Raw genomic sequence first — 27,648 nt, 5'->3', positions numbered from 1 at the left:
ATAACAAATAATTGTGAGCTTATTGTTTGTTTATCTTGCAAAAATTCCCTCCCACCCATATCATTCTGTCCACTCAGCATGGAGCTGACTGTCAGGTACAGTTTGTGCACACGCCACAGATGGCGGTGGTAGAGGGGGATGGGCGTGAGAGTTGTAAACATTCAGTCAACTCGATCTGCCAGGCTTGCGGACTGCAGCTTTAACTGTAGCCTACTATTATGTCTAAGATTATAATTCTGCTTCTTCTTGTGAAATTTCCTTTTTTAATACATGCAATGAACTAAATATTAAACTTTGTTTCAATCACACTTTTCTTAACAAGGTTACAAATTACTTTTTAAAAAAAATCTGCATATAACAGTGAAATAAATTACAAAAAAAGCAAAAATCAGGACTGCCTTCTATGCTTGTGCTCAAGCAAGTCCAATCATGCTGTGCAGAAGGCTGCCTCTCTAAACCGGGCTACGGCCAGGAAGCACTCACACTGGTCAAACGAACTAGACCTTAGCCTTGAACAGTGCTTAGACAGTATACGAATGCCATGTATGAGTAGGCCCTTATCAGATGCTAAGGTTGTGGAGTTTTTGATCTCAGTAGGCAGTGTTCCACTGTCTGGGCACTCTGACAGCAAAGGCCATGTTTGGTCACAGGCCGAGATCTTGGAACAACTTGCACCTATTCTCATCAACAGGTTTGTAGGCTATCGTATGAAAAGTTCTGCACAAAATTTGTGTATGATATCTTACGAAACGGTGAATGGAAGTCGACTGCAAGACAGCAACATACGGTGGACCGCAACAGTGGCTTTTGGTCTTGGTTTGGTTTGGGCACCAAAACTACCTGACCAGTTTTAGCCTACAAAAGGTGGCAATTAGGATTAGGCATCCAGGACCTGAATGGCATTGGGAATCAACTTGGTATTTTATTTGCATCACAGGTCCTTTAGAAAAGGACTGAGATCTACATTTTCAGTCCCCTTTCAAACAGATCCCTTTGCTCCGATGCTCTCTCTCTCTTTTCGGCTTTTTAATCCCTCAGTGTTCAGTCTGTTACTCCTTAAACTCACAAGTTGGATTTCCGTCTCCATTCTCCTGGCTACTTCTTAATCCTCTGCTGCTTTTCAAGGTACATACTGTGTCATTTCCCCCTCCACCGCAGCCTCCTCCTTCTGTTCTCCACCTGGTGGCTGCTCCCAGTGATATGAGTAACATGTAATCTCTCCTCTGAAGTGTGCTCTGGCTGACTCTTCTTTTCCTTGTTGTGCCGGATGAATTATGTATGTGAATTACAGCATAGAGAAATATGCTCTTTCAACTACTGGAGAGCTATCTGTTGATCTCTTTCTCTTATCATGTATGCATATTTGTTGCCTTTTTTAGTGTCTCCAGTTAAGTTCTCTCTCATGTCATGTGCTGCACTTGTCAATATGAAACCTCTCATGCTTTATTCGAAGCATCAATGGACAGTGTACAAGCATGGTATGAATTTCACACGGATCTTCCCATTACAAACATACTGTCACCTTTATTAAGTATGACTGCTTGGTTTTTAGAACCATATAGATTGGTTTTCTTCATGTTTCTCAATAGGTATATTACACACAGCAGTTGTGAATGATAGCACTACACACTTTAGAGACTCATCCGCAGCTGATCTTTGATCTAAAGCTGGTCAAGGAGGCCAGAACCTTGCCTGGCAGCAGGCTGTTTTATGAAAACACCAGTATATTTATTGTGACTTCGAAATGTTAATTTCTTATAATGGCATCCATGCCACATAAAGGAGGTTTAACGCATAAGGTGCGTTCCCATTAGGCTCGAATACCCAGAATGAGGCGGGTCTATCTCGCTGAAACGCCCCTAATTTGCATGTGAATCGCTAGAGTGGCCGTCTGAGCAGCCGTTTGTTGGCCCTGTGGGGGAGCAGGGCCGTTTTTCCACCCTGAGAGAAGGCTGGTTGCTGATTGGATGTAGCATATGTCTATGTAGAGTAGACACTTTTATCAGAGTTATACGTCACCTCCAGAGTCTGGTAAATCCCTCTGGGGCCTTTTTTTTGGTAATGGAAACAGGGTGAGTGAACGGTTATTGAAAGGGCGTGCCCTGAAACTTTCCAAACAGCCACATTTCACTCTAATGGAAACACACCTAATCTCTCCTTTAAAGTTTTTAAAACCCCAACAGGTACCAGCTTCTCTGGATATTAAACACACTCTGGAAACAAAAATGTGTCTTCTTTGACACCTTAGGGCACATTTTTAAGTATGACAACTGCAAATGACAACAGAACTTGGCAAATCAGCAATCAAATAATTTCATTTGAATATTTACCCATTTGTTGTTTTTCATCATAGACGTTCAATCCGACACAGTCCAACACAGCACCGTGAAAGTGAAACTACAGTTCTAAATATACTGTCAGCTAGTGTGAAAGAAAGATACAAACAAAACACATTTATGTTTCAACAACAAATGCTTTTAATAAGATGATCCTATCAGAAGTCACATATTATCATTATTATATTAAGGCAGCGCTGGACGTGCACCCGCCGCTGTCTGCTTCATGTCCATGGCTCTCCTACCCGGATCAGAGGGTTTTTCATGAGCAAAAAACAACTGATTGGACGTCTAGTCAACTATAGGCAAGACGTGACAAATCAGATTCGACTATGAACATTTTTAGTCGGGGACACCCCTAGAATTCATAATTCTATACATTTCTAGATAACTCAGTACCACTTGCTTTTTGAAAGTAGTTCATGTTTTGATCATGTCCAAAGCGTGTTTATACCTGATCCAAAACAACCCCACTAAAAAGTACAGTTGTCCATGGGTGATATCGTTTAAATATACTGTTGTGACAAACGTGCACACTTTTAATCTGTTTCTCCTGAAAGTTTGTACACATGAAAAAAGCCACAAATAGTTGAGAAAGTTGAAACACAGCACACCTCCACACACCTGACACACTGTTGTCATTTTCAGAAAGAATCGGTAATGATCAGACACAGCCCACCACCAATCTCAACCTCCCACCCCCAAAACATCCATTTCTTTTCAATGTCAGAGGCACTGACCTCAGCCGGGTCATGGGAAGGGAGAGGGGTGGGTGGTCGTGCAGGCGGGGTCAAAAGTCCCAATGGTGGAGAGATCAAAGAGGCACTCAAAGATTAAATCAAGCCTTTTGTCTTCATAGGAAATATATGGACGAGTGAATAAGAGAGGGATGGAACAGGAATTGTAGGTTTGGAATCCTCCACTTTATCAACATCTCTCCATTTATTTTACCTGTCTCTTTTCAAAGACTTTCTTTTTTACTCAGATAACCCCTGTATAAATAAAGCTTTCCATAGCTTTCACTCCTATTAGATTACGATTAATATATATTATTAATTGGATCAAACCAACATGATATTATGCTACTATTTGAGTGTGCGTAAGCGTGTGCATCACCACATTGTGGCATAATCGCTGCAAGATAGATTTATGACTCCTTTCCAGCTGTGTAAATGGTGGTTGACTGATAGGAACTGTCACACATTCATTAACACACACATCTTTATTGTACTTGCCTTAGTCTGTTGTGGATCATACATATTTTTCAGTTAATTTGTTGACATGTGAGGAATGTCTGTTTCTGTGTGACATCTTCATGCACACACACAGATGCAGACACACAAATGGAGCCCCTGTCCTTTTTTCATCACAGAGCCGACCCAATGATCTTTTGTGTTAAGGCCCCTACACATGATACGTGAAAAAACGCTTTGCGCCGGCTGTTCCATTCACAGTTCAAATCAGTTGAGATAGAAGCTTTTAGTGTGACGTTTATGTTTCCTAGGGAACCAGAGAGCGACATCAAGCCAGCTAGAAAGAGAAAAACGTATTGAAGAAGAATTTCTTTATTTAAATTTATTTACAAATTTAATTTTTGTAATAATTTTTTCACTCTTATTATACATGTTACACACACAGACCCGAAATAAACACATGCACAAACAGGGCCTATACATGCAATTAAGGAGAGAGAGGGGCTGCCAGTGACCAGTGCCCCGAGCAGTTGGGGGTTCAGTGCCTTGCTCAACAGCACCTCGGCAGTGCTGAGGAGATGAACTGGCACCTCTCCAGCCACCAGTCCCCGTCCATACACGGTCCACACGGGGACTTGAACCAGTGACCCTACGGTTCCCAGCCAAGTCACCTATGGACTGAGCTACTGCCGCCCCCAATTCGTATTGGTATTGGTCTTGGTCGTGTGTCCGAGTTTCCCGAATTAATTTCGCATCACGATATTGAAAGAAAAGGTAATGCTTGGAGGTTTATAAGCAAGTCTGTGAATAGGCAGTTTACAAGCTAACTGTTGTTACAATACTTACGTTGATTTAGCCGTTTACTGGGTCTCTACGCCCAAGCTCGCGGTAAGCCCAGCGCAAAAAGCTGATCCTGTGATGGCCCATTTTGTGGTTGTTTGATTCCTAGTATCTGTGTTTCCCTTCAAGCTAATTTTGAGCTAACTTCTCATGTGAAATTCAAAGAAGGTGGCACTATAGTCTTTGCATAGCTGTAATACGCCAGTACAGAAGAAGTAGAGGTTGCTAACTGGAAACAAAACGAGTCACATTGATTATCTAACTCCATCTGCAAGAGAAAAATGCAAAGAGGTCTTCAGAAACTTGTTTCAATTTGTCTAGTTTAATAGTTGGAAATGATCGAAAGAATGAGGCTGAAATGGATTTTCTCGGGAGGGTGGCTGGAGTCCCCCTTAGAGATAGGGTGAGAAGTTCAGCCATCCGTGAGGAACTCGGAGTAGAGCCGCTGCTCCTTTGCGTTGAAAGGAGCCAGTTGAGGTGGTTTGGGCATCTGGTAAGGATGCTCCCTGGGCGCCTCCCTTGGGAGGTGTTCAAGGCACGTCGAGCTGGGAGGAGGCCTCGGGGAAGACCCAGGACTAGGTGGAGAGAGAGGCCTCGAGATCCCCCAGTTAGAGCTGGTTAATGTGGCCCGGGAAAGGGAAGTTTGGGGTCCCCTGTTGGAGCTGCTGCTCCCTCGACCCAACCCCGGATAAGCGGTTGAAGATGAATGAGTGAGTGAGTTTAATAGTTCTTTAATGTCAGCCAGTGTTGGCCATGTGAGACATGAGACATGTTCTGGGGATATCCGGGAACATGCCGACAGCAGAAAACAGCTGCTCATTCATGTGAGTTATGTGTACGCTACGTTACAACTAATTCAGGAAACGTGTTTCCATATTCCATTAAGCGCATCAACTCTGTTTCAAACACCCTGTTTTTATTTCCGTGCGATTCATTTGCACATCAATATATATTTTCACAAAACAGAATTATTTTTATTCAGATCAAGTTCGATTTTTCTGAGCTTTCGCACAGCGAGTAAAGACATCAACCAATCAAGTTTTTTGTTCACTTATGAGGATTGTAGGACAATTCAATTCAATTCAATTTAATTTATAGATCCAAATCATAACAAGAGTTATCTCAGGACACTTTACAAACTAGGTAAATACCACACTAACAACAACACAGACCTCATTCATCTATGGATCAGACGGAAAACTCCCACTTCTTCTGTTCTCCAGACACACACTACGTACTTCATTCAGAGCATTTTATTAAATGCTTTTATTAAAAGGAAACTCAATTAAATATACTGTATAACAGAAGCTCAGTGTTAGCTTTTCCTGCTTCAGCTTCTTGGCTGTGGTTAGAAATCACAGGAGGAGAGGCTTTTCCTGGTGTGAATATTCAAATGTTTTACATCACAATTTGGCATTGCTCAGTGGTGTAGCATAGTTGTGCTAGGTACCTAAGGATGGTGCATTCAATGAGACACACCCACTTTGAGCGAACATGCAGCACAATATTATACTGTTCCACTACCATTCACTGTCATCTGACAGCCTGAAAACAGTTTACAGAGAATAACTTTCATAAAGCTGACTGGTATTTTTCCACTTTCTCATACATCACAGTCATGGTGGTATGTAATCCCACCCAACTCATATATTTTCTCCTTCTTTCCTTTAATGTGTGTTTATTTGGTTTCAGTAATGATACGTCAGCTGTGAATAAAAAAAACCATAATCAAAATTACTTAATATATTTTCTTTTATTCTCAACATTTACAAAAGAGCATGGCCTGCTGGGAAATCTGTTCAACCAATGGTCAAACAGATTATATGTATGTAATATATGAGTTGGATGGGATTACATACCACAGTGACTGTGTGTATGAGAGAGTGGACAAATACCAGTTAGCTTTACGTTGTTTTTTAACGAACTATTCTCAGGCTATTAGATGATGGTGAATGGTAGTGGATCAGTGTAATATTGCCTCGTCTTTTCGCGCAAGTGTGCGTCACTCCTCCTGCACCGTCCTTACCTACGCACCTGGCATTGGTGCTGGTGTGAATAGTTTGATGCCAAATATTCACAGGCGAGTATTTTGTGGGTGTGTGGGTGGGTGTGTGTGTGTTTACGTCAAGCCCTGGGTCCAGCCCATCCATTACCAGTGCTAGCAGCAGTGTGTGCCTCTCACTCATTCATGATAGATTCCCTGACCAGTGCCTGAGAAGTACAGTATATCATCCCCACGATGAAAGGGTCAGGGATTACATCCTGATGAAGTCTGAGACAGAGGAAGGGGAGGGTGTGGTGTCATGGAAGGCAACATTTATTAACTACCTACCGAAGATCTGATATCTAGGATCAGAAGTCTTACCTAGTTTATATGAAACCAGATTTACTGTTAATAATTCGATAGCCAAGTCAAATCGAAAACTTGATGAGAAACAGAATTTGAATCCGAATTTTTCATGCCAAAAACCTGGAGCATTTAGTCCCTTACTTGAAGCAGCACTACTGTCAAGTGAACTCTGGAGCCGTTCAATTCTGGTGTGATCACCATACAAACCAATCACAGGAATTGTGACATTTTATGGGTTAAAAAAAGAAGGTAGTTTGACCTATCCACCATCCCGGCCTCCTCCCGTCATAGAAGTTTTCTCTTTTAATTCTAGAGCACTTGCTCTACTTTAATTATATGATGGGGTTTGAGTTAAAACCTGATGCGTTTCATACAGATGCTCAAGGGCTGTGACAAAATAGTAGTATTTGACGCCCTAGGAATGAGAACCGGCTGAAGACACAGCAGCTCCGGCTGCTCTGCCATTTCTGCTATCAGTGTTCTTCTTGTTGCTTATAGTTGTGTGAAAGATCTGTTTTGGCTGAGATCCCATCTAATTAACAAAGGCATCGTCATCTGCTTTTTTTTGGTATTCATTACTTTTAGTGTCTGATTACAGAAGGTTTTCTGCCTTTTTTTTTTTCAAATCTCCATGTCCATATTAAACTATCCGTTCAGTTACATTTTATATCTTGGAGCTCCTAGTTACATAACACTACCAAGGCTGGTAGTAAAGGCCCATGGTTCATACATACTGACCCAAACACTGAAGAGGTGACAGGATGCCATCATTGAGGGCTGGCCCTTAAAAGACATGAGGTAGGCTACATTTCCTAGTATTTTTGCACAAAATTGCAAAAAATGAAAAACCTATTTTTTCAAACTCCTCCTAGGCTAAGAGTTCAATGACCACGAAACTTTGCAGGAATTATCCTTTAATCATCTTGATAAAAAAAAATATCAAAAGAATTTAAATAGTCCAAAATGTGTATTTGATGAAGAAACAACTTAATTTATGTCGTACTCATAACAAGAAGTATTGTTTATCTACCCAATAAGTCTGAATAACGTCAAACTCGGACGGATAGTTCTCCATGATAACGTCAGGCTCTGTGCAAAATATGAGGTCAATCTGACTTTAGTTGGCGCTGTTACGCAAAATTGAAACACATAAACTATGCCACAAATATTCAAAACCTACTTTTGAGAACACCCTTAGGCTAAGAGTCCCATCAGCACGAAATGTTGCACACATAATATTTATAACGCTACAATCAAAAGTTATAAAAAGAAGTTTCATAATCCAAACAATATGAAAGTTATAAAGGAAAGACTTGGTATACTGTAGTCAAAACAGGAAGTGGTGCGTTACTTTGAAGTAGTTTCTATGATTATCACACAACTTGGAAAAAAAGTTATTTCCCGAGCCACATGCATTATGTCATCACAATATCTACTAACTAAAATGCCTACATTTTCTTTTTCAAACTACAATATGTGCTGCGTTCAAGCTGAAATTTGTGTTGTGCCCATGGACCTTCAGGTCCGAATTGCATCGCCTCTGCGGGTCGCCAAGTCCGAGTTCTCGAAAAGTCTCTAAATGTAGTGAGACAGTGGCGCCTGTGAGTGCTCACAGCAGCACCCTTTGCTCGTTGAGGACACTAACTGCAGAGTTATTGGTGCAAAAGAGTCCAAAACAGCACAAAAGTCTCCACTAACACCAGAAACAGTCAACAGATTTCTCTCAAGGATGGAGGAGGATTTGGGAAGTCTCCAGATTTGGAGAGAAACTCTCCGGTGTTTGTATTCTCCACAGGTCTCCCCGTCTCTTCTTCTCCTTGTTGGTGTATTTCTGTGGCAGTCACAGCACCACATCCAGGCCTGGCATGTGTACTACAGCGTTTTGGAGGGGGAAAAAAGGTTGTTTTCGATCATGTGGACCTACCCTAGCATTACTTGGCTAGAACCTTACTGAGAAACATGATGTGAGAAAGTTAACTAACCTATGATGTCACCTAAAAATATCGCAGATTTTTGGTTTTATGTAAGACACACCTTCTCCTGTGTTTGTGTGACCAATCCACCACCCCGACCTTCCTCCTTACGCAGTCTTCTAACACCGTGGACAAATCTCTGAGGGGCAATTTCAACTTTTTATACTAGGTCCTCGTAAAGCACCACCGTCGAGCTGTTGTTCTAGCTTACTAATAGATGATACTGGGCCAACTAGGAGGTAAAGAAGGGCCATACTGACTCATATCTATGGTTTTGATAACAACTGATAATAGCTATTTGATCGGCTGATTACATTGGAAGCAGGTAGTCGTACATTGGAGAGATAGGACATGATGTGATATTTGCAGTGAGCAGTAGAAGCCTTAGTATAGAAGAATAATGAGCATACAACATGAACACACTGCGTCATAAGGCAGACAACTTAAATCATGTAGGAGCATTAGCTGTTGTGATTAGGTTTAGTTATGGCTCTAGTAAAGGAAGATGTAGAGCTAACACTCCAGTCTGGTTGGTCGGGTTGAATTGGTCATGAAATGAGGGCTGGGGTAGTCTGTAATTGTGCAATTTCTGTGCAGTTTAGAGATGAACAGATGCCTCCCCTGCATTATACTTTTTAGCACCTCTACTTACTTTAATGATCTCTTCTCAACATGTCCAAATCAATTAGATGGACTGGCCTAGTACAATGGTCACTGCATATGATGCCATGGAAACACACAAACACACACACACACACACACACACACACACACACACACACATACACGTATACGCATGTGTGTGTGTGTGTGTGTGTGTGTGTTTGCGTGTGTGTCCACATCTACACTTTTCGGTTAGACTGCCACGGGAGGAAGCCAGCAGCAGAATATATTATTCAGCTAGCTTTTATTTACCTCATCTAGCATCTGAGTGCTGCTAGGCCGCCCAGCACTGATTGCTACTGCCCTGGCTTTACTCCTGAATACACATATGCATTTACACACACTTGCATACACCCGTAAATGCATTAAAAACACCACAGAGCTGTTGGTCCACTGTGTATAAAAGGCAGATGAAGTAAGTATGACTTGATTTTTTGTCTTGATTGAATTCATCTTCAAAAGTAAAAATGTTCCCTGGATACCTTTTAAGTTCCAATAGGCTACTTAATAAAATGTATACAATGCTAACACAGCATGACATGTTCAAACCCAAGACTGCATCTGTGATAAAAGCTGCAAAGCTATTTGACTCATTTACTGTATGTCTCATACAGTTTACTCATTCAGTGCATCTACATGCAGTTTAAAAACCCAATTATATTCGGGTTAAGGGAATACTCCGGTTTCTCAATCACCTTGTAAACACCGTACCCTAAATAAAATTGGAGTTCTCATACCCCGGTTAACAGACCTAGGGATCGTCTTTAGCACCCAGATTATTTATTATTTTCTTTTCTTCATTTTCCACTAGTTGGAGTTCACTAGATGGAGCTTTCTGTTCAACAAAGGGTTAAAAACACACTGAATCACCATTCATTGAGCCCCTATCTTAAAAAAAGGCGCTCTATCTAGTGGGTTCAACGAATACAACTGATGGTTCATGAGGCTTCATTTGGACATCACTAGTTATAACTCCCCCTCCCTACTCCGCAGCAGTGGCTTTTGACCTGGAAATAGAATAAACCAGGAAGTAACGTGACGAAAACAACGGGAAAATCACAATAGAGCGTTACCTTTAAACCGAGGGAGGACTTCACCATGGTAAGTAACATCACTACCAAGAAGACCTGTTTCTTCCGTAATTCTATCCAAAAGTCGGCCATGTTCCCCCTGCTTGTGGTTTTGACTATGGTGAACCAGGAAAAAGCTGCAATCGGATCAGCTGTATGTTGACCGAGCACCACCTACTGTACTGGAGGAGGAGTTACTCAATCATTTTCCCGTTCAACCTGCACACAGTCTAACTCTGGTGTCCTGGCAGGTCTTCCTTGCCTGACTTGTTGTTGAGTATAAACATTTCATGAGCTGCTGCTGTTATTTTCACTTTCCTTTTTTTCACTATAGAACAACACCCCCCCCCCCTCCCACACACACACACACACACACACACACACACACAAACCTCCTACCAAACACATTCATATGCAACTTGTAATAGTCATTTACCTCCATGTACCTTTTACACAGACAAAAGAGCTGAAACACACCTTGCACCACAAGTTGTCAGTTGTATTTCCCCCATCTGTTTAAGCTTTATGTAGAAAAACAGTACAGAACAGTACTGGCTGAGATAGCTTACAGGATGTGACCAGTGCTTAGCTGTTGTTTCAGACTGGATGACCAGAGGGACGATGATGTTTGTTGTGCATGTGTAGAAACGGAGCGGACTCAGTGGAGAAGACCGATAAACAAACAGACCAAACACATCACTTAGTTAGCCTGCTTGCTTTTTCTGTTTGCTAATCGAACTTTCAGCTCTAACTGAATGTCTCTCCATTGTAGCAATCTATAGGGAGAAGGGCAATGAAAGAAAGGTGAATTCAGTCAGCACCCACATATATCCAGAATGGATTGATCCTTTGTTTCATAACCACATTTGTCTGCCACTGTCATGATTCAACTGAAGATGTCGAAAGTTGACCATAGTGTCGCCCCTACCTTTATGTCAATTTTTGTTCATCATTTTCTCCCACTGTCAGCAGTGGTGTGACATTTTCATACCAGTAGAGCAATGCCCTACCAGGGTAAGAGTCCATGAAGCAGAAGACAATCAGTAACCCGAAAATAGTCTTTCCCTGGTTAAGAAAATAATCAAATTATGGTTAAATTCCCCTCGTATACATGAGCAGGGGTTAAATGGGAAAATTACTAACTCTGAGTATGAGTAACTCTTCCTCCAGTACAGTAGGTGGCTCTCCGCCGGTTCACCTTTTTCCAAATCACAAGCAGGGAGAAAATTGGCCGACTTTTGGACAGAATTACGACAGAAACGGGTCTCCTTGGCAGTGATGTTACTTGCCATGGCAAAGTCCTCCCTTGATTTAAAGTTAACGTTGTTTTCGGCGGCGATGCTTCCTGGTTTATTCTATTTCCAGGTCAAAAGCCACTGCTGTGGAGTGGAGAGGGGGAGTTATAACCTAAGGAGCATGTGCAGAAGCAAAACCCGTTAATACTCCGGTTAAGCTGTTAACATGCATAAATAATCGGGGTACTGAAGGAGTTCTCTAGTTCTGTTAACCGGGGTATGGGAACTCCGATTTTGCCCTGGGGTACGGTCTTTACATGATGATTGAGAAACCGGTGTATGCCCTTAACCTGAATATAATCGGGTTTTTAAACTGCATTTTAACGCACTGACTGGTCTTCATGAAACACGGAACCCAGGGGCTATTGTCTGGATAAGAATTAGCTTTTCATTAGCTTTATTCATGCATCTCAAGTTGCTATAAGAACCTTAAACAATGACTGCTGCTCGTTTTTTACACTGCGAATCCTGAAATTCTGAAAGAAATTTAGAAAATTAGCCGTTGCTCCCAGAGGCTAAATCACCATCAGACAGATAGCTGAGGTTTTATTTTGTCTAACATACACTTGTTGCTAACATAGTGTGTGTGATGTACTGCTGTGTGTAACTGCGTATTATGTGTGTATTGGAGTTATGACACTGTGTTTAGGTTTTAATCATGGCCTGCAGCAGATTGCAGCTGACTGCAGATGAAAACTCTTGTTTAATAAACCAAATGGTAGCATTTATGTTTTATTTTCTCCATATATGCACAATAGTAACCTGACTCCTCCAGATGGATTGATTCTCATTTTCTCAGCATATCCATCTGGGAACTCTGGTTTGGAGATCTTTTGGGTAGGGGCGAAAATACTGGTTGCTGATTGGATAAACTATCTGTCTAGCATCAACAAAGCATGACGTAGTAACATTGAGTCGAGGCAAAGCACAGAAAGTAAACAACATGTGGGTAAAGGATATTTTACGTTTGTGTAACGTGAATTCATGGATAAAAGGCATGATTTCAGGTGCCCGGTCCATTCAAAAGAAGGATCCAGAGAAAAAAGAGTTAGTGAGGCTAGCACAATAGTGCATGGTCCTTAAAGTAGCATTTAAGAAACAATTAGAAGGTATGACTTCATCACAGCACCAGGATTTATATTTCATAAGAAGTTCTGCAGAAAACATGGTGAAAAATCGTCCATTCACACGTGTTTGACTGGAGTAAACAAGTTGATCATGTTTCTCTCTCTCTACCTTTCATAAACGATCCATCTCTCCACGTCCATTCTGTCACATTCAGCTGTGAGTTCTTTTCATTCTCCCCCTCCTCAACTCCATTACTACAAACCCCTCCATCCCTCCATCTCTTCCCCATGTAACCTCCATTTTCTTAGGCGTCACCTTTGGCATGTCTTGCAGAAAATTAATTTGATTGGGCAGAGTGCTTGCCAGTCAATATTTCCAGCCAGAGAGGGAGGGAGAGAAGGATTGTGGGTACGTCTCCAGACAGGTGCTGGGCATCCATCCAGATTTCCATCATTCCCTCGCACTAACCCATGAGTAAACATAAACCAATCTGTATTTGGTGTATAGCATCACACAGAGCTCTGGATAATTTTCTATGCATCACTTCCAAAGGGTGCTGTAACTTTAATGACTTAATTTGGCCCATCTCTTATTTGTCAGTTTCTGATATCTAAATTGTGAAAACATTTGTAAAATGCATATAATAATCTGAGTGCCACAACATCATAGTAATATAACATCATAGTATTCATTAAAATAAAGATCAGCGTTTTTCTTTGTTTCAAGTTTCTTACCTTTGTTAGTGTTGTGTGTTGTTGCATGGCTACATGCACTGAGACAACAAATTGTGTAGCATTGTTTATAATGCAATTTCTATGTACTTAAAACCAGAATAGTAGGGAATTAAAATTGGCATAGGTAACCTAAATGGTATTTCTCGATTATGACGGGCGCTCCCTCTCCTTATTCATTGTATTGCTCGCTCGACCCTCTCTTTCCGTCTTTCTCTCTTTCTGTCTCTCTTTCTGTCTCTCTCTCTCTCTCTCTCTCTCTCTCTCTCTCTCTCTCTCTCTTTCTTTCTCTCTCTCTCTCTCTCTCTCTCTCTCTCTCTCTCTCTCTCTCTCTCACACGCTCGTTGAGCCTCCGTCGAAAATTGCCTCTTCATCCAGCTGACAGTTTGTGAGTGACTTGACCAGCGGACCTTGCTAAGACTTGATTGGCTGTTACAGATGAAGTATTACTTTTATTTTAAAGCAGACCTGCAGCGTCTGTGTATGGTCACGGTCAGTGAGTCAGCGTGACTTCAGTGTGGGATTTTTACACCATAAAAGAAAAAGACAGAAAGTTTAAAAAACTTTCAAGGCAGAATTAAGCTTGAGCGTAATGTTAGCTTAGCATTAGCCTGAAGCTGCGCTTTTCCCCATACCATGGCCACTGCTGTAGTCAGAAATGATGGAGAAACAACAGAACTTTGAAATCCTCCTGCTTCTCTAAACTGTGAAAAAGTGATTAAACCTATCCTAACCCAAAGCCATGGGCAATCATCAGCTCACAGGAGCATTCCCTTAACAAGCTTCTTTAACTTAACGTAACATGTCACAGTTTCACGTGATTCAAAGTGTGAAATGGTTACAGTTTGGCAGTTTTGTTAGGTTTAGGAAAAGATCAAGCTTTGAGTTTAATACATTTTAATGATTTTGACTTTAAGAAAAATGAATATGGGTTATCTCGATATCCAGCATTATAAACTATTCTTATAGTTATGTTTTGTAGTATAGATAGTGATTGCACTGAACTTTTATATGTATTGCTCCAGACCTCTGCACAGTGCATCAAATACAGTATAGTGTGCATAGTGACTTGCAACACACATTATAAAGAAAGAAAATGAGATAAAGGGCGGGAAAAAGAGAAAGGTAGAGAAAGTAAAAGGTAGTGGCACCGATGAAAAGAGCGGTGGAGATACATTTAGGCAGCAAGAGATTGAGGGGAGAGGGGAATGAAAAGAAAAGGACTGAGGCAGAGAGAGATGGAACAGGAGATGAATGAGGTGAGATGTGAGTGCTGATTTTAGAGGAATGGCATCGGGCTTTACTACCACCCCCTCCTCCCTAGTGTTAGTGTGTTACTCTCCATGGCCCAGTGGTGACATGGCATTTAATAGACTCCCCGCTGTGAAACAAACTACCTCAATTAATTCCTCCGACTCGGCCCTGGCCTTTCTCTCACTCTCACACCCTCGGGTGTGTGTGAGTGTGTGATTTAAGTCATCTTTGGTCCAGTCTTTTTGTCTCCCCACTGGCTGTATAAGCTGCATTAAAGGACAGAACCAGTGCTGCCTGCACAACATGATCTACATTTATTCATTATATTATTGGTTTCCATTTCAATAGATAAATTCACCACTGTGGTCTTCCTTATGAGACTATTTAGCCACACTCTTTCTCTCTTCATCATATCAGCTCCATGTTATGTGTGTGTGTGTGTGTGTGTGTGTGGTGGGGGGGGGGGGAGAGTCAGTGTCAAAGTGTACCACTGTGATGTGTCCATTACAGAGAATTATGAGAGCAATCTCCTCTTGGTTTATATATCAGAAAACACAACAGTAGAGCAGGCCGGCCAGAGGAAGAGAGACATGCAAAGGCCACAATTTACATTGACACATGGACACACAAATGATACTCAGGAGGTGACCTGTTGTCTTCTGGGATTGAGCCAAGAGGTTGTTTCCATTTAATTGTAAAATTGTACCTGCTAGAACTTCTGGTTCTCCTAAAGTCCCAGTCCGCAACATTTGTTTGATTATATTACACTGAGGCTGACACTCTGCTCCGATAGAACAACTTAAATCATCCAGTTTTAGGCAAATAACTGTTTCTCTATGTGTACCTAGAGCTTGTTGTTTGTTTTGCAAAAATTCCCTGTGCCCTGCGGACTCTCAGGCACAGATCCCCCCCCCCCCCCCCCCCCCCACATGTTACAATATCTCAGGCAGACATCTCAAGCTAGGCATACGCTAAATGACATTAGCAGTTGCTATCTGTGAGTAAGTTAGCCAGCCTACCTCCATGTAGCATGTACTCCATGCTGTTTATCGATGAGAGAAGACACGGGCGTGTTCACAGGAATGTGGTGCATGCGCACTGACGAGCACTCAATGGGAGGGAGCGGAGGAGCTCAGTAGTAGAGGGTGAGGGGCGTGAAAGTTGTAAACATTTGAAATTTGGTTGAATCAACTCAATCTGCCAGACTTGCCGACCAAAGCTTTAACCCTTTCTCTAGCTTACACTTCATTTTGTGATACCTGGCAACACAGTTCGCTATCAAAGAGCCGTTCAAAATACTGGTTCATTTTTATATTTATTTATTTTTTAGAAGCCATCCTGGGGTTAACTTTTTTAAATTAAAGTCATTCTTTTCCATAATATATCTCTTTTTAAATATCTCTCTTTTCCTAAAAATATATTTCAACCAGTCAATGTCTTAAAAATATTCCATATCTCAGTCCCTCAAAATAATTGAACATACAATTTAAAAACTGAGGCACTCACATGGAGGCAGTGTGGACAACTCAGATGATGTCATGCCAGATTTGCATATCAAATAAGCCAAGCAAATGTACTCAGCCGTGCTCCTCCCTATGTGCCTGTTCTCCATCTAACTCAGTGGAGTGGCAAAGAAGGAGCTTGTGTGTGCAGGGCTAAAAAAAAGAATGGCTTGCAACAGCAACTCGGTTACCATGGTCCGTGTTAAAGAGCCGTTATGGAGAAAAGGCCTAATTTCAGGAGCCTGGTCCATATTTAACGGAGGGATCACAGAGAAAAAAGAGGTAGTGAGCGGCTTGCTCCATAGCTGCACTCGTCACATCTGCGGAAGCCTCCATGTTGTTTACACTGAACAGTCTCTTCTCGTTGCGTCACACTTAAATCCGCCTCAAAACAAACACTGATTGGTTCGGTCACTGCTCAAACATCTCTAAATTTTCTCCAGACTGATCTGAGAGTAGAATACAATGGAGCTCAGAGATCAGGATGGTCTCACGCGGCTAACACTCACTTGCGAATGTTATTATCAGTCGTTTTCGTTGATATTGAGGTCAGACAATAACTTAATTTTAACAACAACCATTTTAACGTTCAGAAAATGTATCTGGAATTCCAAATACAGTATATCACACTATACCGCCATCGGGTGTAATAAAGTACGGCCATTGTATGTCCATCAGCACAAAGACTCTACCTGGGGGTAGAACTCTTCCTTGACCTCTCAGTCCTGGTCTGGTGTACCAATTAACGGTTTAATACCAGTACAGTGTTCCTGGTATGTGTATGTTCTATTTTCTCAAATACTGGTGGCTCTGTTTGAGTCACTCCCTAGGGCCTAGGAAATTAACCCTAGTGTTCTGCAGTGCACCTAAGTTAATGATTGTGATATTTATTAAAATTAAAACTGATACAAACATGACAAGTTCACTGGATACAATCTAAGTTTGTATTCCCTTAACTTTTGGCACAGTTTGGAGTGTTTGCCTCACTGTCATTGTGCATCATTTAAATTCAAAGTAAAAATCATTCAGTATGAGTAAAAGGAGAAAGTCTAAAACAATGTGTAATTTTACTAATGCCAATGAACCAGAAGCTGACAGTTTTACTATTCTTCTAACCACGTCTCCATATACTCCCTTAGCATGGCTGATGTGTGGACTGCTGCAGCAGTAAATCAGACAGGTCCAGTTGGGCTGACTGGCAGTATTTCTCTCGCTCTCACCATGCAGTGATGGCTTCATTAAGGGAAAACTGCCTGCCAGTGCTAGCCTCTGGCGCAAAGCGCTAATCACACGACTGACCTTGGCTTGATCCCGGACAGTGGCCCACTCACTACCGTGTGTGTGTATGTGTGTGTGTGTCTGCTAAGGGAGGCTAGGCTGGCATGTGTGTTGGCACTGAGATGAATGTGTGTGGGATGAGAAGGCTCTTATAACCAGGGAGCTTGCATGTGTTACTGTAAGACCAATAAATAGACAATAGAATACAACATCCAACTGCTATTAGGATGAGCTGTATCTTTTCTCATGTTTTTGTCCATGAATTCTTCTACAAATACCTAACATTTTGTAAAAATATAGATTTTATTAATTACCCTGTTTCGCCTGTCACTCTCTCTCCATACCAGGCTCTTTTTGTAGTATAGCACAGATGCATAGGCACATAATTATTGTTCAGTAAGGCAGTCCACACTGTATGACAAAATCACATATTTTAAATCCTCTATGAAGCTGTATGGTATGATGCTTATGCTGTGTGAAAGGTTTAAAACAAGGTGTTATTTTACAGCGAACAGCAATATTTTGTTAACCTGACTCTCGCCGGATGAATTTGGTTCCTACTTGCTTCACTCATCCATCTGGGATCGCTCGACTGGGAAGCGAATTCAGGAGGCTGGGCCTTATCAAAAATCCTTGCATATGATTGGACCAACCACTTGTCCGTCATCTTTATTGATGTGCTACTTCAACCACTCACATCGAAACCAACCTGTGACTCTGATGAGAGTGATGCAGGGAAAAGCCAAACAGAACAGCCGGCATTGTTTCCACCAACAAAAGCCTTCAGAGCTGCTCTCTGGAGTTCTTTTAGGGCGTACTCACACTGTCCTTCCGGACCGCGACCCGGACTTTAGGGTACTTGTTGTTAAATGTCCGCGCATGGTCCGTCCTTCTATTTACATGTCCGAACAGGCGGACATAACGCTACTGCCGTAGGGCTCGGGCTCGTGCTCGTACACGTGCGCACGCTCGTGCTCGTACATGTGCAAACGGCTCCGCTAAAGCCCGCCTCTTTCAAGCGGGCCGTGGACGGCCCGCTGGCCGCAGTTGTGCGCGGAGCGGGTGCACTCACACTGCTTAAAGGTACTAGGCTTTAGCTGAAAAAACGGTTTTGGCCCCGGCCAGAAGGACAGTGTGAGTACGCTCTTAAAGAAGAAAGAATCTCTAGATTGGACAACACGGATGAAACAGCAATATCCATGTTGACGTCTGTTTCCTCGATGTGAGCCGCCATTGTTGTCTGAATCACAACAGTCGTTTCTCTGCTACGTCACATATATAAAACCCCGCCCGGCGGTTCTGATTGGCTCAACTGAAATCCCTCTGCAATGGATCGATCCCAGATGGTTGAGTGGAGCTAGGCGTAGTCAAGGCGGAACGAAAGTCATCTGGTGAGAGTCAGGTCAATATTGTTTGGGTTTTAAGCATCACTATGTGCACATCTTTCCATTTTCAATGTGTTGTGTGTTACTGAGGTGCATAAATGACCTGAATTTGCCATAATATGGAGTGCTCCTTATTATTGAGTTCCATGTGAAAGCTCTTATTTTGAAGGTTTCTTCTCTCATCACATTGTGCTGTTTAATTCGGAGGATTATGAGACAACAATAGAGGTCTACTGTATGCAGACGGAAAACTGTTTCTCTACTTCAACCTCGAAAAAAACAGCGCAGATAGCTTCACTTCTTCTGTGCTTACCTTTCAAAATAAAAGCTCTAGACACGCCGTTTACCAGAGGGAACTTAAATCCATTCAGAGCATTCCATTAAGATGAAACTCAATAAAATGTCTGACAGTAGCTCAGTGTTAGCTGTTCCTGGTCAGGAATCACAGGAGGAGACACTTTTATTTTGTCTCCTGGTCAGAGTCTCTGGAGTAGAAGGTTGCGTTGCTCAGTCTTTTGAATGCCACATCCGCTGATGTTGTCACAGTTGAAACTGGTCGGACTGAAAAAAAACAAGCTATTTTCAGGTTCCAGTTCAGAACGAACTTTCCAGGTTCTGAACCCAGTTGTTTTTGATTGAAATGCTCCAGCCGGTTCAAACTCTGGTGCGTGAACCAGAACAGAGTCCGTTCCCTGTCGGTCAAAAAAACTTAATGTAATGTAAAGTAATATTAACGTCTATAATTTTACGTTGGAGTCAGTTAAAAGCCTGAATGTAAAAGGATAAACAGATGTAAAAGAAGCCAAAAACATCAAAAAGATCAGGCTGTGCTAGCTTACCTGCAACAGTAACACAATGAATGTCGCTGTTCTTATTGAAACTCACTAAACTTTAACAAGGGTTTTGAGTCTACTTAGGTGCAGATCACTTTGAGTAAAACTTGGAGGAGCAGCTTGTCACTAAAATGAGAATAGCTGGGGCCTGTTTCACAAAGCAGGTTCAAAAAACTCTGAGTCTAACCCGGAACTCTGAGTTGATCTACTCTGAGATAGGAAACTCTGAGTTTTCGGTTCCAGAACAGCAGATTTGCGTTAGGTTGATCAACTCAGAGTAGTTTGACCTGGAGTTAAGCGCGTGCACCACAAGTAAAAAAAGACAGCATCAATGGAGCCCTGATTCAACGAGTCACCATGGCAACGGGGAAGCGAAGGGCTACGCTACAACTGGAATTGGAAATATTAATGCGCTCATACGGAGAGTTTGAGCAGGTTTACACCGCTGCAGCAGCAAAAGAGAGGGAGACGGTGCTGGAGGACATTGCGGCTCGGGTCAGTGCGTAAGTTTAAATGTAGTCCAGTTGCAATCACAGTAATATCACAGGGGGAACTGCTTGAGTGGGAGCCTATTCATTTATTTCATTTAAGTGCAACCCCGCGGGGGAGAAGCGCAGCTTAAGATGAAACATAAAAACATTTTTCAAACAGGTAAAACATCGGCACAATCTCATGGTGACGCCTCATTTTGAGCAGGTTTTACATCGTAAAGTAAATATTACCGTAAGTGGCTGTTTTTTATACAACATATCAATGTTGTATAAAAAACTCCCATTTGCAAAAAAAAACGCAGCGCAACACACAATATCTGCTGTGATATGAAAGCATGTCTGGTTGTTAATGTTGGAAATGTAAGGAGGGATGAGATGGACTGTGACATGAAACGGTGTTGTGCGTATTCAGCCCCCTCGCATTATGGGCGATATTCTGGATCAGAAGGCTATACAGTATAGGAGTAGTTAATATACCGGTAACCAAACTAAAAGCACACACTTTTGAACCTATGAATTGCAAGAAAAGCTGGAATTATATTTAGAAACGCTGAGTCAAATACATTCAACTTGCTCAAAAGATCCATTTCATTCATTTTGTAATTATGGCAGCAGCATATTAAGGACGTCTATGCGCGGTCTGATAATCATCTCCCGACGAATATTTAATTCTCTTTGCGAAATGCGTCACCTTCATTCACGGGATCGTTATCAAAATGACACGCCATGGTAGTGTAAATATTCACCACCTAATATAACTTCTAATGTAGGCCTACTGAATGACTTTTATACGTTGTATACAAAAACTCCCGTTTGCAAAAAAACGCAGCGCAACACAGAATATCTGCTGTGACATGAAACGGTACCGCTCAAACAGAGAATTGCCTGGAAATGCAAGAACATCTATAATCAATAGTCTGATAATCATCTCCCGACGAATATATAATTATCTGCGCAGTAATGCTGCAGCTTCATCCACGGGATTGTTATCAGAAGGACACGCCATGGTAGTGAAATAGTCGCCACCTAATATAACTTCTAATGACTGATGTTTGCAGTGATTTTCTGAAAAAACAGACGGAACTATAGCAGAACTATACTTCGCCAAAACTCGCCCGCTGACTGAATGAATGAGGAAATGAAACACCGTGTGTGGCTGAAAGAGGGCGGAGACAGAGAGAAACTCAAGGTTTTCTGAGAAAAACCTGGTCCCGACCAGGTTAGTTTCAGAGAGCATGTTACCATGGTAACTGACCGAGAGTTTAAGTTACCTCCCTTTGTGAAACAGGCTAGAGTTACCCCTCTGTCTCTGGTTTGAGTTACCTCCCTTTGTGAAACGGAAAACTCAGAGTTTCCCTCATTTCAGGGTTAACATACTCAGAGTTTTCACTAAACCTGCTTTGTGAAACAGGCCCCTGGTCCACCTTAAATGTGGCTGGGTCAGTGAGTTGTAGCGTTTCACATGATTCACCAACAACTGCACACCACCATCACTCATTCACTTAAATCACTAATGCTTAGACCCAGCGGTAAGTCTAGACAGGGCTTGCAATACATAGGCAGAAAACCGGCTGTCTATGCCACTGTGTGCTGCAGTTGCCGCTATCTGCGCAACATGCATGTGTGTCTATGGCTGTGACTGCACACACGCATCCTCAACATGGCTCCTGGGGCCTCAGAGGGCTCAGTTCAAAGAGGATTGTGTGTAAGCACAGCACACTGGAAGAGAGATACCTGAACACACAGCAGCCTCAAATGAATAGATTCAATCCTCCCTCCTCCACTTCAAGAAGTCAAGTAGCATTTCCATTTTTAAATTGCTTCCCGGCCTTTTGTGAATGAATCGAATTACACTGGTAAGCACAGATTGATTCTTTCTGAACACAATAGTGTTCATGGTGTAGACCTGCTGGCCTCCTCTCTCTCCAGTGCCTATTGGATTCAGTCTGTGTGCCCATTAGGGTGGTTTCACACATGTTGGATGGGTGGAGGAGAGTATAAATAAGTGTGTGTATGTGTGTATAACAGCTGCATCAACAGCATTTTGTCAAGCATTTCAGTCTCTGCTTCAGTCGTCTGTCTCATAACAGATAAACATATCAGTTTAGGGGAGAGCCGGTTCGATTGAACTATTTTTGAGTTAAACGTATTTTTCAAAGATGACGTTACGTTTACAAATGATTTTATCATGTGATGAACGATTCACATGTGTATTCTCTTAGTTACAAGTGTTATTTAATGCATAAGTTGGGTGATGACAATGTTTTTTTTTAACTTTGAACGACATTTGTTTCAAACAGAAACAGATATGAGAGGCGAATGAAACAGCATATTTTAAAAAGAAACAAGTAACTTTACTGTACTCTTGTTTTTATGCAACATACTAGTGTACGCTAAATTTTCACATAATTTCTCATAAAATAAATAGGTCAAAAAATATTTTTCATTTTCAAGTTTGACGACTACACTTTCATTTAATTGACTTATTTCCCTCCCAAGTCATGTTTAGTGATAAAAAGTTGGACATCCTGTTATTAATTGGCTTGGCTTTTTTTCTCTCTATGGTGATTAATCTTTTAATGCATGTTATAAACATGTTTTGTTCAAAATATGTTGTGTAAAGCAGTTGTCATTCATTGCAAATCATTTATCAATTTGTTTATTAATTAATTTGGTAACTTATACAGGTTTTGATCACGTAATGTGACCGCAATTACACATGGTGGCACTGGTGGGACAGCGACCAGTAACATTTATTTCTTGCCCCTAAACTTCAAAGCTCTGACATTGCACACTTTAGGAAATGTTTAAGTACTAATTCATCTGTTGTATAGTCATATTATTAAAGCATGAAACGATTATAACATATAATAAACTGTTTATTACAAAATAAACACTGCAAAAAATATTTTACTTTCCTCAAAAACAGGTTCCAACGGTATGATGTCATACATGATTTTTCGCAGGGTTGGTCAGTCCTGCGTGCTGAATGTAGTGACGAAATTTGACGTGTCAGACTTCCGTTGTTTTCCAGGAAAAGTGTTTCATTTGTCCAATATTTAAATCATACCAGCTCTCTTCTATCTATTATTATAGGCTCATAGCGTGTTTTAATGTTTGCTTACTCCCCACTTTCTTCATGTAGTAAACTTTTGAACTGTATGTGATCAGATCAATCAAGGTCCTCAGTTTTTCTTGTTGCAGATTTAGACTTGACCAAAATATATACACTTTTACTTTTGTGAGTTTTACTTTAGTTTTAAACAGCAGCATATACATCATAGTTTCCTTCAGTGATGATTTTAGTCTCATTTTTGCATTCATACTAATAGCCTGTGAACACAAAAAACTGCTGACTGAAAGTAATATTAATGTTACACCCACACAGGCCGCTGCTACTCCCAGTTTGTATGATTTTGTGCAAAAAGTAATTAACAAGAATTTATGTGTGTTCCACTTATATATTTTGGGTTTTATCTAAATGAGGGGCCACAGTATAAGACTGCTGATCTATACATTATGGCTTTGACTCCAAACTTCCTCCTACTTCCTGTAGGTGATGTAAGTGTCAGTCGGGAATGGGGGTGTTTCACTCAGCATTGAAAAACTGATGCTAATTATCCGGGCAACATTCTCTAACAGCAGTCAAGCTGTGATTTTGTTGTAATTTCACATTAATAAACAGGAGATGACTTACTCTGTGCTCAAAGTGTTGCTCGGAGCTCCAAGATCACGTGAATAATACCAGGGTAACTATGCTTTTTTTTCATTGGTTGTTCCGTTAAATCTTACCCAGATACAATGTGCTATTTTCGGATTGGCTGTTGTGTCACCCTGTTCTTTTTTTTGATTTGCTGGCTGCTGGTAGGTGGCAGCTCTTGATTCCTGCCGGTTCCATAGTGAGAGCAAAGAGACGTTTGGGAGCTGTAACATGTTGTACATAGTTTTTCCACGTGAGAAATACAATGTGTGGCGTGAGTGGGTGACCAAAGACCGAAAAGAGCGACTGTCACGCTCAATGCATGACACTTAAGAGGCCTGGAATTTTAATTAAACAGTCGTGACTGTGTTTTTCTTCTGAAAACATCATTGCCTGCCTATTGACATTGATACACTGCCCTCTGGTGGACAAAGGAACATACACCTTTTTTACTGTTTTAATCTCTGTGTTTTGGCCTTCATGCTTTTATTTATTTTTATGGCCTCATGTCTTATGCTCTTATGCTTTTATTTTCTATTTCATGTTTTAGCCTCTATGCTTTTATGCTTTTATGTTTTAGTCCCTCGTGTTTTTAGCCTCCATATTTAACCCTTTACTGTTTTAGGCAACAGTTTTTAATCTCCAGTGTTTCCTCAGTGGGCCTGCCAGTTTGGGAGTTGTCTCTGGTCTGGCCGCGGGGGGTGCTGTCCCGTGGACAGTTCTGGCCCGGGCAGCTAGAGGGCTCTGCACCTTGGTGCGGAGGCTCCTGTCTGCCTGGGTCGGGGTGGTCTCTGTGGCGGTGCTCCCTGTGACCTTGGACTGGGACCTCTCCCAGTGTGGTTGGCCCCTCAAAGGTAGCTTCCTCTAGACTCCTCTGTACCTCAGGTCTCGCTGCCCGGCCATGTCTCTGTAGTGTGTAGTGTGTGTGTCTGTGTGTCTGTGTGTCAGCGTGGCTGTGTGTGTTTATGTGAATGTGTGAATGAACGTATATACATTTGTGTATGTCTCTGTACATGATTGTGGGAGGGTTGGATTCTTTTAACTTTCTTCTCCTGATTTTATTTGATGTTTCTCTTTTTCTGTACATCTATGTAAGGCACTTTGCGATACTTTTCTGTATGAAAAGCGCCATATAAATAAAGGTTGATTTGATACAACTTAATGTTGATACCAATATACAGTAGGTCTTACTGAAGATATTTAATGGTCAAAATATTATGCCGTATGAAACACACATGGCATTTAACTGTAAACCCGTCCACTGCAATATAACATACTTAGATCAGGTTCTCCACAAATGAGAGCAACATTTTATATGTTGGGAGAGTTCAGGGTGGTGGAAGGATCAAACAAACACAGGACTTTCACCCAGGAGACCACAGTTTGTGTCCTACTATCACTGTTGTTATGTTTCACACTTACACACCTATTTTAACCCCGCCTACAAGCTTTGCCTTACCTTAACCAAGTTGTTGTGTCTCCTTAACCACGCAGGGCTATGCTGACAAATCAATCAATCAATCAATCAATTACACTTTATTCATCCCTGAGGGGAAATTCAAAGGCCATATGTAAAGAGCTGGAATGATGACGGGCTGTACACATTCACTTACCTGGTCAACTTCTCATTAACTCCTCCAACCAGACTTGTGCAAGTGAGATTGTAATTTCACATCCCCTTTTGATAAAAATGGCAAAAGAAAATACTGCACATCTACAGGGATCTCTCTCTCTTTCCATGTTGACAAACATATACACACACACACACACACACACACACACACACACACACACACACACACACACACACGTGCATGCACACCAAGGGTACAGTTTAATTACTATATGGAATATATATTTAGTCTGAATTAATATTTAAAATTTTTGGGTTTGACAATGACTTTCTGTCCCGTTCTGTTTCCATTGTAGCAGCCTATAGTGTTGGGCGTTGCTGGTTGCCAGGGTCGTCTGTTGTTGGGTGCAGCTACTGCATGCTGGCACTGAGTGAAATGGAGTTTGCCAATCCTGAGTGACCGGAGACGGGCAAAAACCAGAGCCAATATAAGCAGTTCAACGGCATTAAAACGCATGCCCAAATGGCTACTTTTATCCTTGATCGCTAACATCACTTTCGTCTTTATTTAGCTGGAACGGCTAATGCTAATGGACTGGGCTGGGTCTGACCAACCTGGCAACCTGACTGCTGGAATTATTTTTTGTTGTTGTGACTACGATTTTGCGACACTAGATGGAGGTGTTCTGCTCATTCTCCATATTCAATCTTTAAAGTATTCAGTAAGCACAGTTAGCAACAGAAATGTCCGCCCTCAACGAAGAGAGACTGCCCGCTTTTAAATCTTTGACCTCCAGTTCTGACTCGATTAGTGGGTGGCTGATCACAGGGTTTGGTTGTCATTGCATTAACAAACACACATCAAACTTTCTCCATTATGTCCCACAAGAGGAAAATCATATTCAAATCATAATTTGCAAAAAAAAACGTGCAATACAATAATAATTTTAGGAAAATTGTATCATGATAAGATGTTACAGTACGCCGTTAAAGCTAGAACACTGCTGCTGCTGTGTGTGTGTGTGTGTGCGTGCGAGTGTGAGTGTGTGTGTGTCTGTGTGTGTGTGTGTGTGTGTGTGTGTGTGTATGTGTGTGTGTGTGTGTGTGTGTGTGTGTGTGTGTGTGTGTGTGTGCTCGTCATGACTGCCACAGTAAAGAAACAGAGAGAGATTGGTGCTTCCCAGTGTTTAGAAGGCCATGGAGATTAGTATTGTGTGACGTGTCTCCCTCTCTCACATCCTCCCTCTCACCATTTATTGTCTGTGTATCTCGCCCTCCTATCCCTCTCGACCACACCTGGTTAAATGATGTGAGGCAGGAAGTCTTTTTTTTTTTAATTTGTCAACCCATAAAAATAAAGTCCATTTTCCACACCAGGGAGTTTAAAGGCTGAGATAGAGTAACAGAGAAGAACAGCAACCAGAGAGAGGATTCACACTGTGTGCGTGTGTGCATGTGCATTCGTGTGTGCTCCATAGAAATACGGCTTTTTTCCGGTTTACCATTGTCAAAATCACAAGTGGGCGACTTTTGGATAGAATTATAACAGAAACAGGTCTTCTTGGTAGTGATGTTACTTACCAAGGCAAAGTCCTCCCTTGGTTTAAAGGTGAAGCTCTAATATGTTTTTTCACGTTATTTTGGCACTGCTTCTTTCTGGTTTATTCTATTTCCAGGTCAAAAGCCACTGCCGCGGAGTGGGGAGGGGGAGTTATAACCCACAGCGCATGCACAGACACAAAACCCGATAATACTCTGGTTAAGCTGTTTACATGCACAAATACCCTGGCTACTAAAGGAGTTATCTTGGTCGTTATTTTACCCGGGGTAGGGTTTTTATATGGTGTTTAAGAAACCGGAGTATGCCCTTAACCTGAATATCATCACGTTTTTAAACTGCAGGTAACCGCGTGTGGGTTAAGTGCTATGTCTTGATCAAAACAGACTTCTGTTCTCCAAATGAAGCCAATATTCTTCTCTTACCATGTACAAAGGAAACATTGTCACTCTCTCAGGCATACGTAAGACCACGGGTTGTATTTTGATTTAATTTGCTTACCTCTTTTGGTGTTTTGATGGACAGGCAGTTTGACGATTTCCTGTGTTATCTTCC

The 27,648-nt window shown here is 41.6% G+C and overlaps 1 protein-coding gene across 1 annotated transcript in view; it reads left to right on the top strand.

Moving 5' to 3' along the window:
- rbfox3a (RNA binding fox-1 homolog 3a) overlaps nt 1-27,648 on the top strand; it is a gene marked incomplete at its 3' end in the record, with an annotated part of 301,849 nt that overhangs the window by 135,414 nt on the left and 138,787 nt on the right. The window lies entirely within an intron of this gene.

This window comes from Echiichthys vipera (assembly GCF_963691815.1).
Source record: "Echiichthys vipera genome assembly, chromosome: 18".
NCBI lineage: Eukaryota > Metazoa > Chordata > Actinopteri > Perciformes > Trachinidae > Echiichthys > Echiichthys vipera.
The sequence above is the reverse complement of the archived record's forward strand: the minus strand, read 5'-3'. Positions and strand labels throughout refer to the sequence as shown.